Below are 12,241 nucleotides of genomic sequence, written 5' to 3' on the forward strand. Positions count from 1 at the left end.
AAGTACAGAAAATATGTCCTTAATACAGTGAAGCCCACTAAGCATTTACTTTCATACCTAAGCAATGACATGAGATACAAATAGATGCATATCATGCAACAACAAAAACTTGCATATATTAATACACACACCATCTGCATGCATTTCATCCAGCCATCTCACATAGGGCACCTAGCTCATATTCTTTTCAATCAATATTGTGACCTTTTTTTCTTTACGCCTAGTAAGATAAGTAAAACACATCCCACATCCCCCAGCAAAGTGGTAATATATCTGCATAAAGTGACACACTTAAACTCTGTAGAACATCTTCAAACCAACATAGACAAATGAGATGACATGTAGAACATCATATATAATTAGTTCTCTGCACATGTTTCACTCCTCCACTCAAGTTAAGTGAATTAACTTTAGTTTAATATAGCTCATTGAGCATAATTGAATTACAGTTTGCTTTGTGATTTCCCAGTGGAGTGTTCTATTTCATCCACACCACACGCGGAACGCCAGCCCTCGTGAAGACAGCTGGAATTTAACCACAACATTTTTGAAATGCTTTCAGGATGTATTTATTTGGAGAAATGCTAATGTGGTTTTGACGTGTAAATCGGCTGTGTGTGCAGCAGCACTCCACTGGCAGAGAGTGGCGGCCGACACTATGGCTGGAGAGTCAACAGGAGTCCCTGTGTCCCCGTGGTCTCTGCCAAACCAGTACCAATCAGCAGAAACAGATGGGTGTTTGTTTAGCAGCACCGGCGACAGTGGAAAATACGGAGAAGCTTTTTTCCCCTCTCGTATTTACTTAAAGAACTCTTGGCTAGAGCATACCATTTTAGGAAATGTTTTTCCAGTTTTTCATCTTTCTCTGGCCTCATTTTTCTCATTCCTCCTTTCTCTCAGCTTTAATGTTCGCTCGACACCTCTCACTCATATATCACTTACACTCTCAAATATACATCTAAATATTCGATCCTCCGCAGTATGCCAGTAGCCCTTTAATCCACACAATGTACAGTAGGATCTAATAACATTTTCCAGAGCAGAGCCTTATGCAGCCGGTTGTATGATGAGCCCTTCAGCACCGCAAGAGTTCAGTTCAGACTCTAGTCACAAGGGCCCAGTGGTTTGACATTCCACAGCCCACATTGAGCACTGAATGAGGGGGAATTATTAAATCCAGAAGAGAGGCTTTAGGGAGCCATCTCATGAGTATCCCATGATTCTCATCAGGCTGCACTCCTACACACAGACAGACAGTGATACATGTGAACTGGAGAGGAAGCGCCTTCTGAAGTGTCATTGCAATGAATCAGGGCTGACTAGACTCCCTAAAAGGCTTTATTAACAGAAAGTGCTTCAATATGATTTCCAAATACAATAAAGAAGGCCAAATTGAAGTTTTTCTGGTCATCGCAGCATTTTACACACAAGTAACCACTAAGATTTAAACATCAATACAACAGAGGCGGGGGGTGTAGCTTTAGGTCCTGGTGAGACATTTAAATCCAATACAGGAAGTCCAGCTTGAGTAACAGATCTGTGAATGTGAAGGCTTATGAATTGCCAAAACATTGCACAGCTGTGGAAATACTAAGAGACAGGATTTCACAACTCTGTAAAGTTATTATGGCGCAATAGTAGCAAAGATTTAGCATTAGCAAAAATGTCCAACCAACTTTATTTTGAGGTTAACCTAAAGGTCCATCAGAAGTGTCTGAAATAATCCCTTAATGCGCAGTTCAACTTTGCCCAACAATTATTACAAATACAGTAATTCAAAGCAAAACAAGGAAGTGTGTTTACAACAACTCGTTACTTTTGACCTATCACATTGGATTGAAGGCAAAAACTTGCATTATCCTACATTAAAACAATAAAAGGGTCTACACAATTCTTTGCTAAGGGCAACAATCATCTGAATTATCCTCATGTCTGTATGTCTCTTTGCCCAGGTCTCCTCCTAGGCCCAGTCCAGGCAGTTTACACTACTCAGACGAAGACGTCAGCACAAAGTACAACGACCTGATCCCCGCAGAGAGCAGCAGCCTGACTGAGAAGCCCTCCGAAATCTCAGACTCACAGGTGCAGTAGCAACTCTTGATGTTTTTCTATGTCTTGTATGGTCTCTCTGTGTCAAATGTTCACCGTCTGTCTGCATTAAGTGTGTATTTCCTATATGTTTGTACCTGTCTGTGTGTGTGTGTCATCTCCTTGAATTCTTCTGGAATTCAGCTTTGCATCGTCGGCTGTACTGTGTCAGTCCATACTGTCCACATTGTGTCTTTTCCTTGTCACTCACCTGAATGCAGTCGGGTCATAAGATATAGCTACAGTAATGCACAGGGAGATATGAGAGATGAATGACTCTGCTCAAGGGCGGCAAAGCAGTTTTTAGACAAGGCAGTGACCTGTGGAGAATGTCACTCTGGGAACATTCACCTGCGATCCAGGCCACTGCACTCAGCCACAGCAGGAGTTATGTAAGCCGGGGGGGGGGCACATGCACTCTGCAAAGTTTATTTTAGAGACAGTTACTTATTGGAAGGCAGCCTCTCCTATTTTCCTACCGAGTTCTCTTTAAGTCAGGCCAGACTTAGTATAAATAATCTCTGAGGAAAACTCTGAATTGGCTTTCCTCTGTAGCAGAGCCCAGCCTAGAGTCATAAGTAAACAAATATCATAGTTTTGCATTCATATTTAAAGTGCTTTAAGAACACTGTCAGGACCAATAGATGAACATGTATTTCTAGAATGTCTACTCCAGCATTTGCCAATCTGCTTTTGCCCAGTAAGTGAGATCAATCTATAAATTGTGACTTTCTCTCCGTCTCTTTCTGTCTTTCCATTGATCGTGTGCCGCCCTGCCTCATGTTTCTACATCCTGACTTCAATATTTTTTCCATTTCAGGATTTTCTTTTATCCTCACATGTTCATTTATCTGGTTTGTTTGTTCCCCTATGTCTTAAATGCATACATGTTTTTTCAGTTCTTGCCTATGTGCTCCCTCCCTGTGGTTTGGGGGGAACCATCATGCAGTCTGGTTTCGATCCTTGTCAGATGAAAGCGTCGGGGGGGGGGGCATAAATGGTCCTGAATTCCCTTGCTTTCAAGGCCTCCTTCAGTGTTTTCTTTTATCTACAAATTCTTCTACTCCAGGCATTTCTCAAATTATCTCGGGACATCTCTCGGCTACATGCGTCCCTAGTGTGAATTCCGCAGCCAGAAATCTCTCCCCACCTGGCCTTATCGGGTCCTGAGTACCTTTTCCAGATCAAATGAAAATCTCCCTACAATGAATCGTTACGGACAGGACCTTTCGCAGCACGATAACATCCCCCTCGTATTAATCATTTCATCATTTCATCACCTGTCTGACATATCTACCGTTCGCACTTGTGTATTGTCAAACATGGCCTTAATGCAGTGCCCGCCCCCTCAGTCTGAGGTGGGGACCCCCGCCTGCTGCCACACCACACGTCCAAGGTGCTGACGTTGGCTTTGATGGGCTACACCGCACAGACCCCTGCCTGTTACCTCTGCCATGCCCCTGACAGGCCACCGTATCAGCACCCAATGGTGTTTTGAAAAGAAATCCAGGAATGCTCTTTGAAGTTTTATTGAGCGGATAACTCTGAGCTATCAGAATGACATTCTGCTGTCTGTCCTCTTTAATCCCCGGAGGCTCTGCCAGCAGGTATAAGTTGACTATTGTGCTCCTCCTCAAGAGGGGATTTGGAGAGACTTGGCGAGGCAACAAGGCCACCATTACTGATCCGCTCCCCTGCAGGTAGTTCCACATTGACTTTTTCCATTAAAAGTATAGGCTTTCTGATTCAGCTCTGCCTTTTTGTGTCATTCAAGGCTGAAAATGGTCAAAGATGGATGATCTCATCTCTGAATCACACACGGATTGTAGATCATGCCCTCTCTGCAGAGTGGCATTCCGTGGGAGACAAATGAAAATGTCTGCTTTCTGTTACATGCTTTTTTCTCACTCTGCCTTTCTCCACCTTCCCACTCCCTGTCTCTGGCTACTGTAGCTTCTTTGGTTGGAGCTCTACTGAGAATACTTTGAGTAATGTTTGGATTGTCTCTAGTGACAACGCACCACTTTGTTTTGACTGGCCCAGTCTGAAGAATGACATCACAACCCAGAATTAAAGAAGATTATGACCACAATAAACAATGTTATAATAGTTTTAAGGTGTCTGTAACAGAAGATGGTAAGAGACAAAAGTTGAAGTGAGAACTAACCAATATGTTCCCTTAGCGTACGGAAAAGTGACAAATAAAGAAGGTTCAGAGAACAACAGAACAAAAGCACATGCTTACAGTACTCATTTAAATCCTCCAGTCTGTGACATCACTAAAGCCCAACAAAATCTCAAATCCCTTTAATCATAGTTGTTCTGATTGAAGTCACATACATTATAAGCAGCGAGAGGTGTTTGGCACTCTATATGCCTTGATGATGACAGAAAACAACTTCACTTTGATGCAGCAGGCTACACAGTATGCCAAAAACACATTTTCCCATTCCTGTTCTTCCTCCACTCTAATCTTTTTTTTCTACACAGACATTTCTGCAAGCTCAAAAAAATGTAGGTACTGTGAATGTCTCCGGATATTTTAAATCCCCCTCGAGCCCCACATATACTGTCTTTGTCTCCCGGGCCCCCTGCTGTGTTCACTTCATCAATGAGAGTGACATAGACAGCCCCCTCCACCCCCGCTCCTCATTGCAATAATCCATAACTAGAGGACAAAGGACTGACCCACTCTGAGGTATTGGGGTATGCATTCATTTAGTGTGTGGGGGGTTGGGGGCCATGCTTGCCCTGAGATTGTTCTTTCAGTCTCATACTCTTGTTTAAACATTAGGAAGGTACATTATTACTTGTTATAAAAGTTATTTTTAAATAATGTGTAACATTTGCGGAACAGCTTTGGCCATAAATATAGATTAAAGACAAGAATAGCTTGATACGACTGCATTTGCCATTTTCAGTTGAACTCTCTCTAGACTGAGGTCATAGGTCAAATTTCATTAGATAGGTCATCTCAACATCTGCCATATTTGCCAATAATTACCAATTTATCAGAATACCTTTATTAGTCCCACAGAGGGGAAATTTGCAACATTACATAGTGATTCTAGCACAAAGCACATCAATTTCTTCCTCTGTCCTAAATTGATCTCCCTCCTACGATGATAACAATCGCAATCAGGAACACAGGGCAACTTTATTATGCTGCTGTTAAATAAACTACTGTCAAGAGGGTTCACCAGTTAATTAGATAGATGTCTTAATCTCTTTGGCTGCCTAATTTAACATTATAACGATGAGAAAATGTTTAATAATTGTCTTTGGCAGGCTGCTATGTGTCTGTCTTACACATCACCGTGCATAAGTGAGACGGCGGTTCCCTAGAGGCTGAGGTGCAACGCTGCATTTCATGCCTTAAGTCTGCTTCTTTCACAGCATTCAACTCTGGTAATTAGCTCGTAATGAGTCGGAGTGGGGAGCTGTTTCACGGGCCGTGCCGCCCCACAGGCAAATTATTAAGCATCTCCACTGTCGATTCCCCAATTGGATCGTTGAGTTATTTCTATTAAAGACTGCTGATGAACCAACAGAAGGACAGATTGCAGCGGTTTTTGTATGTAGAACATTCCAAGGGTCAGAACACCACAGCCAGGCAGCAGAGGGTCGCAATGCACTGTCAACACTTGGTCTATACTTATTATCACGACCACACACTCACAACAAGAGTGGTGAATCTCTCATTGCAGCGTTAGATCTTTCACAGTGAGGCAATATCACTTGAAGTGGATCGGCATGTCCTGTTGGACCACTGCGATGGATCTTGTTATTGTGTTGTTGTGTTGCTAAACACTGGCATGACTGGAATGCTTTTCAACGCTGGTTGGCCTCAAGTACACACGCACACGGAAAGCCACTGATGCTGGCATACCCCTGCTCTCCTTAGTAAGAGGAACAACAATATACAAAAATCTAAACAAAGAGAAAGTATAATCATAAGAGCCACACTTTGCTTTGATTCGTTCATGGAAGAATGGGAGTAAAGGGGATCCATTTCCTTTGTTTAGAACCAACGAGATCAAAAAAGCAGGATATCCAAAACAAGCGTCTGTTTCGACATTTATAAACTCTAGAAAAAGAAAAAGTCTTTATATAGGGCTTGGCATAGGGGACGTGCAACATGTTGAGGCTGAGAGAAATCTGAGCCTACTGCCATATGTATCACATATGTGCTGTGCAATATCCAGCATGAGAGCCGTGCTCCCGAGTGTATCCTTCTGCTGCGTGCCAACAGCCATGTTTCTGTATAGGAGGATTGAAAGCAATAGTATGAGAGCTGAAAGGAAGCTAAGACGGTCACAATTATCAGCATCATGTTCTGAAAAGGAACAGCCTTCCTTGCTTTCCTTTAAACCTAATTCATACTACAAGCCATGTCTTTGGGAAATTATCCATGAGCAATTTTGACAAAGTGCACTCTGCATTAGTTCTTGGTGGTCAGGTGATTAATCACAGGCTTACTATCCAATTGGCAGCTTGCATTTAGCGCAATTAGCTGACCGAGAGCCATCCCCACCAAGTGTTCAACGATCACATTGCTCTAAGTTTGACACATGGGATGTTACTTGACGTGAATACAAAGGTGTTTCTAGCCCAGCCCTCATGAAGGTGGAGGGTCAATGACAAGAATGTCCTGAAGATTATTGTCATTCCTTTACAGACGTTTTACAAGGAATTTAAACTGATTTAAAGAATGATGAAGATAGATCCCACTCCCCTCCCTATTAGCTGCTAAAATCACATTTTTGATGTTTGAGAATGCATGTTGCTTTTTATTTTAAAGCTGTTCATACCATTCACCCAGAATGGCTTGAAGAACCTAAATATATATACATATGTACAACATATCTATGATATTATCATCATCATGACTGGGCCATTTTAATCATTTTGTTATGGTGATGTACTGTAAAACCCATTGTTTTGTTCACCCATAGGAGGCGCTGGTGTTTTCATATGGGACAGGTGGCCTACATACACTTCCACTGCATTTGGTGAGGTTCCTGTGGCTGCCTGCTTTGAATGTTTGTAGCCTGATAGGGGACTGGTTCCGATTGCTAGTCCCCGTCCAATCCTCTCCCTCAGATGTGCTGCACAACACCAAACCCGCCTTGCTGGATACAGAGATCTTAGATGCTGAACATAGCGATTAAGTCCTGAAGATAAATTGACCTGTGCCATTATGTGTCGATGGTCCGTTTACATTGCACGCTTCAGTAACAAGTCATCCATCCGTAAATCATGCTTTGACCGTTTTTGGTGTCCATGTGTTCTCGTGCTGTGTTGTGAATGTGTGTGTGTGTGCATGTGTGTAGTATAGACTGGGATGATTGTGAATTGATGACTTTGCTCAGAATAATTCAATAACTTCATGTCCATTTACATGTATAGCCTCTGCTTCTCTAACTGCTCCACATGGAAACACTGCAGTGATCCCTTTAACTCAATATATCACTGTCTCTTTATTCTCTCCCCCCCCCCCCACAGGGCAGCGACAGTGAGTACGAGGTGGACCCCAACCGCCAGAAGACCCACTCCTTCGTCAACCACTACATCAGCGACCCCACCTACTACAACTCCTGGCGCCGCCAACAGAAAGGCATCTCCCGGGCTCAGGCCTACAGCTACACCGAGTCCGAGTCGGGGGATCCGGACCACTGCGCCCCCCCGCCACTGCCTCCTCTACCTCCACTGCCCCCCCAGCTCAGTTCCCCTAGCCCCCAGCCTCAACAGGCCCAGGGCCAGCCTCAGGGCCAGCCCCAGGGCCCGCCCCAGGTTCATCCCCAGGGCCAAGGCAGCCTGTTCAGGCCCAAAGGTAGCCGGACTCCCACCCCCTCCCAGCAGAGCTCCAACCCCCCCAGCCAGCAGAGCACCCTCTACAGGCCCCCCAGCAGCCTGGCCCCTGGCTCGCGGGCCCCAATCGCTGGCTTCTCTTCCTTTGTGTGAAATATGCAGTAAAGGACTTTTCTGGAAATATATTCCCATCTTCTGAAGGAGTACTCCGAAACGCGCAGTCAACCCAATCACGTCTTTTTTAGGCTTTTCGTTCTTCTCATTGCTTTGTCTGTGTTATTTCTCAGCCTGGAAACTTGCGGAACAACACTTTTATGTTATTGTTTAATGTGTGGAAGTGTGCCAATTTAGATTTCTCTCTGATAAAATAGTCCCCGCATCATCTATTCACTTTTATGTTGCTATTTGAACTATTAGCATGCCTTTATTTCCTCGTTTGTTTGTTACTTTTCTTTGAATACATTCACATGGTAATCTATTTGATTCTGTACAAAGTCACAAGAATCTTTGAAAACACACACACACATATAAATATATATATACAGTATATATATAGTAGATGTACCTAAAAGACTAAATCAAGTCAATGCGGAGTGTGCATTGATGGAGACTGAAATAACAATATGTGATGGAGCCATATTGTGGACGTGAAAGGACAATTGTTTGCTTGGATTGTTATAAACTTGATGTAAAAAGAAGAAAAAAGTGGACGTTATAAGAGACAGACGTGGATGTGGAACTCAGGCCAAATCGAACAAATTTTAATGTGTTGGTTTGGAGAGTTTTAAGCAGACATTGGAGAAACAATCATGGGATTCCACGGAAACGGCTCTCTGGCCTACAGCACACAAACACTTGGAAAAATCGGACAACCTGGACACGGCAGGTCAAATGTCAATGACTGTGCCATGCCTGATGGATCCTGCAGATATATGAAATGAGTGTATATCTGTTTAAGTGGAAGTGTTTAAGTATTTTTGTGAGTGTGTTACAGTGGATCAAAGATGCCTTGATAGAGAAACACTTATTTATAATATCTGGCACCAATTGCTACTGGACTGCTGGCGGTGCTCTTGACCGCGGCTTCGTAATGGCTGGCCTCGCGCTACGGGAGCCTTCTTTTAATCGTGACAGACGTGGGCTGTGAATTAATTTGCATTCACAATCCATATTTGTTTTCACCCTTTGCTGGCTCAAATATACACACGTAAGTTTCATTCTGCATATGTCTACTGAAATGCTTCGAAAGCCAAACGAAGGGGGTTAAAACTGTCTAAAGTAGACAGTCACATGTGGGCACAGCTGCTCGATCTGCTCAAATGTAAAGGGGAATTTTTCATAAAAAACTACCTTTTTTTCCTGTTTCCTTCCCTGCTGGTATAACTCTTCTCTGTCACTGCTCACAATCACGGGGCAGAGCTGAGCCTGCACCAAGAGATGATGTCGTCAGATTGCCTCACCTCTTCCCCCTTTGTGTAATCAACCACGCTGTACTATTCAGGTGTGACTGTATTGTCCCAAATGCTAATGCGTGTGTGCGTGTGCATGTGTGCGTGTGATTACACTTCTCGTGCGTAAGCTTTACAGATCATTCACTGTGTGTCTGGTTATAAAGAGATTGTCCTGCAGCATCTGTAAACCTGCCTGGAGTAGCGCCACACCAGGGGCACTCGTAACGCTATAGTGAAGACTCAGTGGTGTGTTCCTAGTTTTCATAGTAAAAAAACTGAAAAAAAATGTCATCTACTTTTTTTTTCCTTCTCTGTGCGGTGATTTCATTGTACGCAACAAACGCTTATCATGCAGAATCTGAATGAATATATGATCACAGTACATTTCTGAAATAAATTATTTTTGAATGTTAGCAGTTCTGGTACTCAATTTGAAACTGCAAAGGGTAGACGGGCGGTGGAACATAAAATGCTGATCGCATATAATTTAAATCACATACCATTGTATCCTAGTCTTTCAGACCAACAATCGCTCTCAAAATGCAGTCTCGTCATTCTTTTCAGACTGACTTTAAAAAGCAGTCATTCAGAAATACACTAGATCCAGGGTCAACTTTTTCCACAACCATTATAGCCTCTGTACAGAAGCTTTGCTATAGTCATCGTGACACATCTATAAGCCATTTCACTGCAAACCCTCTCCATCACACATCAACACGCCGATTGCACAACGGAAGTCTTCTATTCACTAAAACCAAGAAATAGAAATTACCTGGATGTCTTCTTCTATAGGAAAGTGCAAAGCCAACCTACATCAGTACTAAATAAAAGAGCATGTAAACCAAGGTATAGGCCTACTTTTAAATCTGCATGCATATTTAATTTGTGCTTCCAGGTTAACTATGAACGTGTGAAAATACAAAGGGTATTTCACAGAAAGCGTCTTACTTTTAATGACATGTCATGAAATCATCAAAGGAAAACGTGCACAAATGTGAAGATATCAACGATGCTCTGTGAATAAATGCTATCTGTTAGCACATAGGTAGAATCTGTCTGCGGCTAATTAGATGATGAAATGCCACATAACCTTAGTGTTACTCAGGGCAGCAATAAATTGGATCAGCGTAGACGCTGTGAAATCCTTTTATCTGGTTACAAATGTCCTCTGGACTTTTTTTATCTCCCTCCGTGCTCCCTGATACCCACAATTCATTAGCCCATCATTTGTTCCTTGGTTGAATAAACTGTCTCCGTTGGCCCTTTAATCAGACTGCACATAAAGTGACTTCAATTTATTTAAGGAATATCAATGTTTTGGAATTGAAAAAAAGCACCTGAACCGAACGGACAAATTCTTCCATGAAAGAAGCACATGTACAGTGTCAGATGGTGTTAGATGCTAATTGGATCTCATTCAGCTTGATCCACGGCTAACCTACTAAACACATAGGCATGAGAAGAGAAGAGATTAGATGGGATAGGACAGAACAGGGAATTGGAACGAGCGCCGTCCAAAGCACTAATCCCTTTTTTGAAAACACATGGGAAATGTCCCCCTGACATAAGAATCACAGGCAGGAGCCATTTCACTCACTGAAAAATTCCTTTCCATCTGTCTCTCACCTACTCTCTCCCTCAGGAACTGAATGACAGAAAAGAGCGAGCTGGTGGTCTCTTTTAAAAAGGCAGCCCAAGGTACTTAATGGCCCTGATGAGCTTTGAGAACCAACAGTAGGAATAATAAAGGACTCAGACAGAAGGTGTAGTTCAAAGGAGTTTGAAACCCTACATTTAATTGCCTCATTTGTGAGCTTCACTGAGAGCGGTTGGGGGATTTGAAGAGGGTATACCGACAGTTGAAGAAAGGACACTAATTTCAGAAAAAGGCGATGTTTCCTGAGTGACTTTTATGAATGCCTTTTTAATGTACTGTTTGCAGAATGCTTAAATTGGTTTCTGACTCGATACGCATTAAATGAAAGAAGAACAAAAATGATCCTCACTCTTGTAACAGTTTGGTTGGACAGAACATTCCACAGTGTGTGATTTAAAAAAGTTCTATTTGAATATATGAGGCAACTGAAATGTTGACATAAATTCCTGACAGTGTTCGATTAAGTTATTTGGCCTTGTGTGTGTCCCAATTTCTGAATGAAGCCTTTCAAGGCCGTATTCATTATAACGTACAACACAAAGCCACAGAAGGAAGCAATAATTGAAAAAGGGTGCCCGCTCCAGGGAAATGTGCCATCAAAGTTTTTGTCCTACATAAGCCTCACTGAAGTTTTGAAAGACCTAAAAAGCGCTTCCCATAAAACTTTGCACCACTAATTGGTCCATCGTGTAATAATATAATTTGAGCTGATGATATTTACAGGTGGGTGTAAGAGGCTTTTACAGGCAGGTGGGCGTCTGCAGTTTCCGGCAGTTTTTAAAGTTCACACCTGAGGACCAGATGACTGTTGTAAATTAAAGGCCGTTTTTAAATGTAATCTGTGAACTGTCAAAAATAATTGGAGTAAAGTGTCCATAGTCTCCCCTATTAACCTTCAAGGCTTTCAGAAGTTAGTAGCCAACTAAAATAAATCCTTATGTTTGGGATATTGCATTATAACTGGGCAAATGTGCTGTAGGCTACATGTGCCTCAATGCTACAAATTATACGTGGAAAGAACATTAAGTCCGTACATTTCAAGTATTTTGAATAAATAGATCCTAATACAGTTGACAAACAAGAGACCATCTTGCGATAAAGCAGCAACTTCTGTTGCTTAAGATTGAAGCATGCGCAGATTTGCGAATCATCTAATGGCCACTTGGGGCTTGCTTCATAAACTCTGCGGTCAGAAATCTGTCCACATAAAAGCTTAGGCCAAGAGATGCTAGCT

General features: G+C 42.5%; 1 protein-coding gene across 4 annotated transcripts in view; it reads left to right on the plus strand.

Moving 5' to 3' along the window:
• Window positions 1–12,241, plus strand: part of ptpn13 (protein tyrosine phosphatase non-receptor type 13) — a 327,111-nt gene that overhangs the window by 61,305 nt on the left and 253,565 nt on the right. The window lies entirely within an intron of this gene.

The sequence above is a fragment of the Notothenia coriiceps genome, unplaced genomic scaffold (genome assembly GCF_000735185.1).
Source record: "Notothenia coriiceps isolate Sejong01 unplaced genomic scaffold, NC01 NC01_scaffold00023520, whole genome shotgun sequence".
Taxonomy (NCBI): Eukaryota; Metazoa; Chordata; class Actinopteri; order Perciformes; family Nototheniidae; genus Notothenia; species Notothenia coriiceps.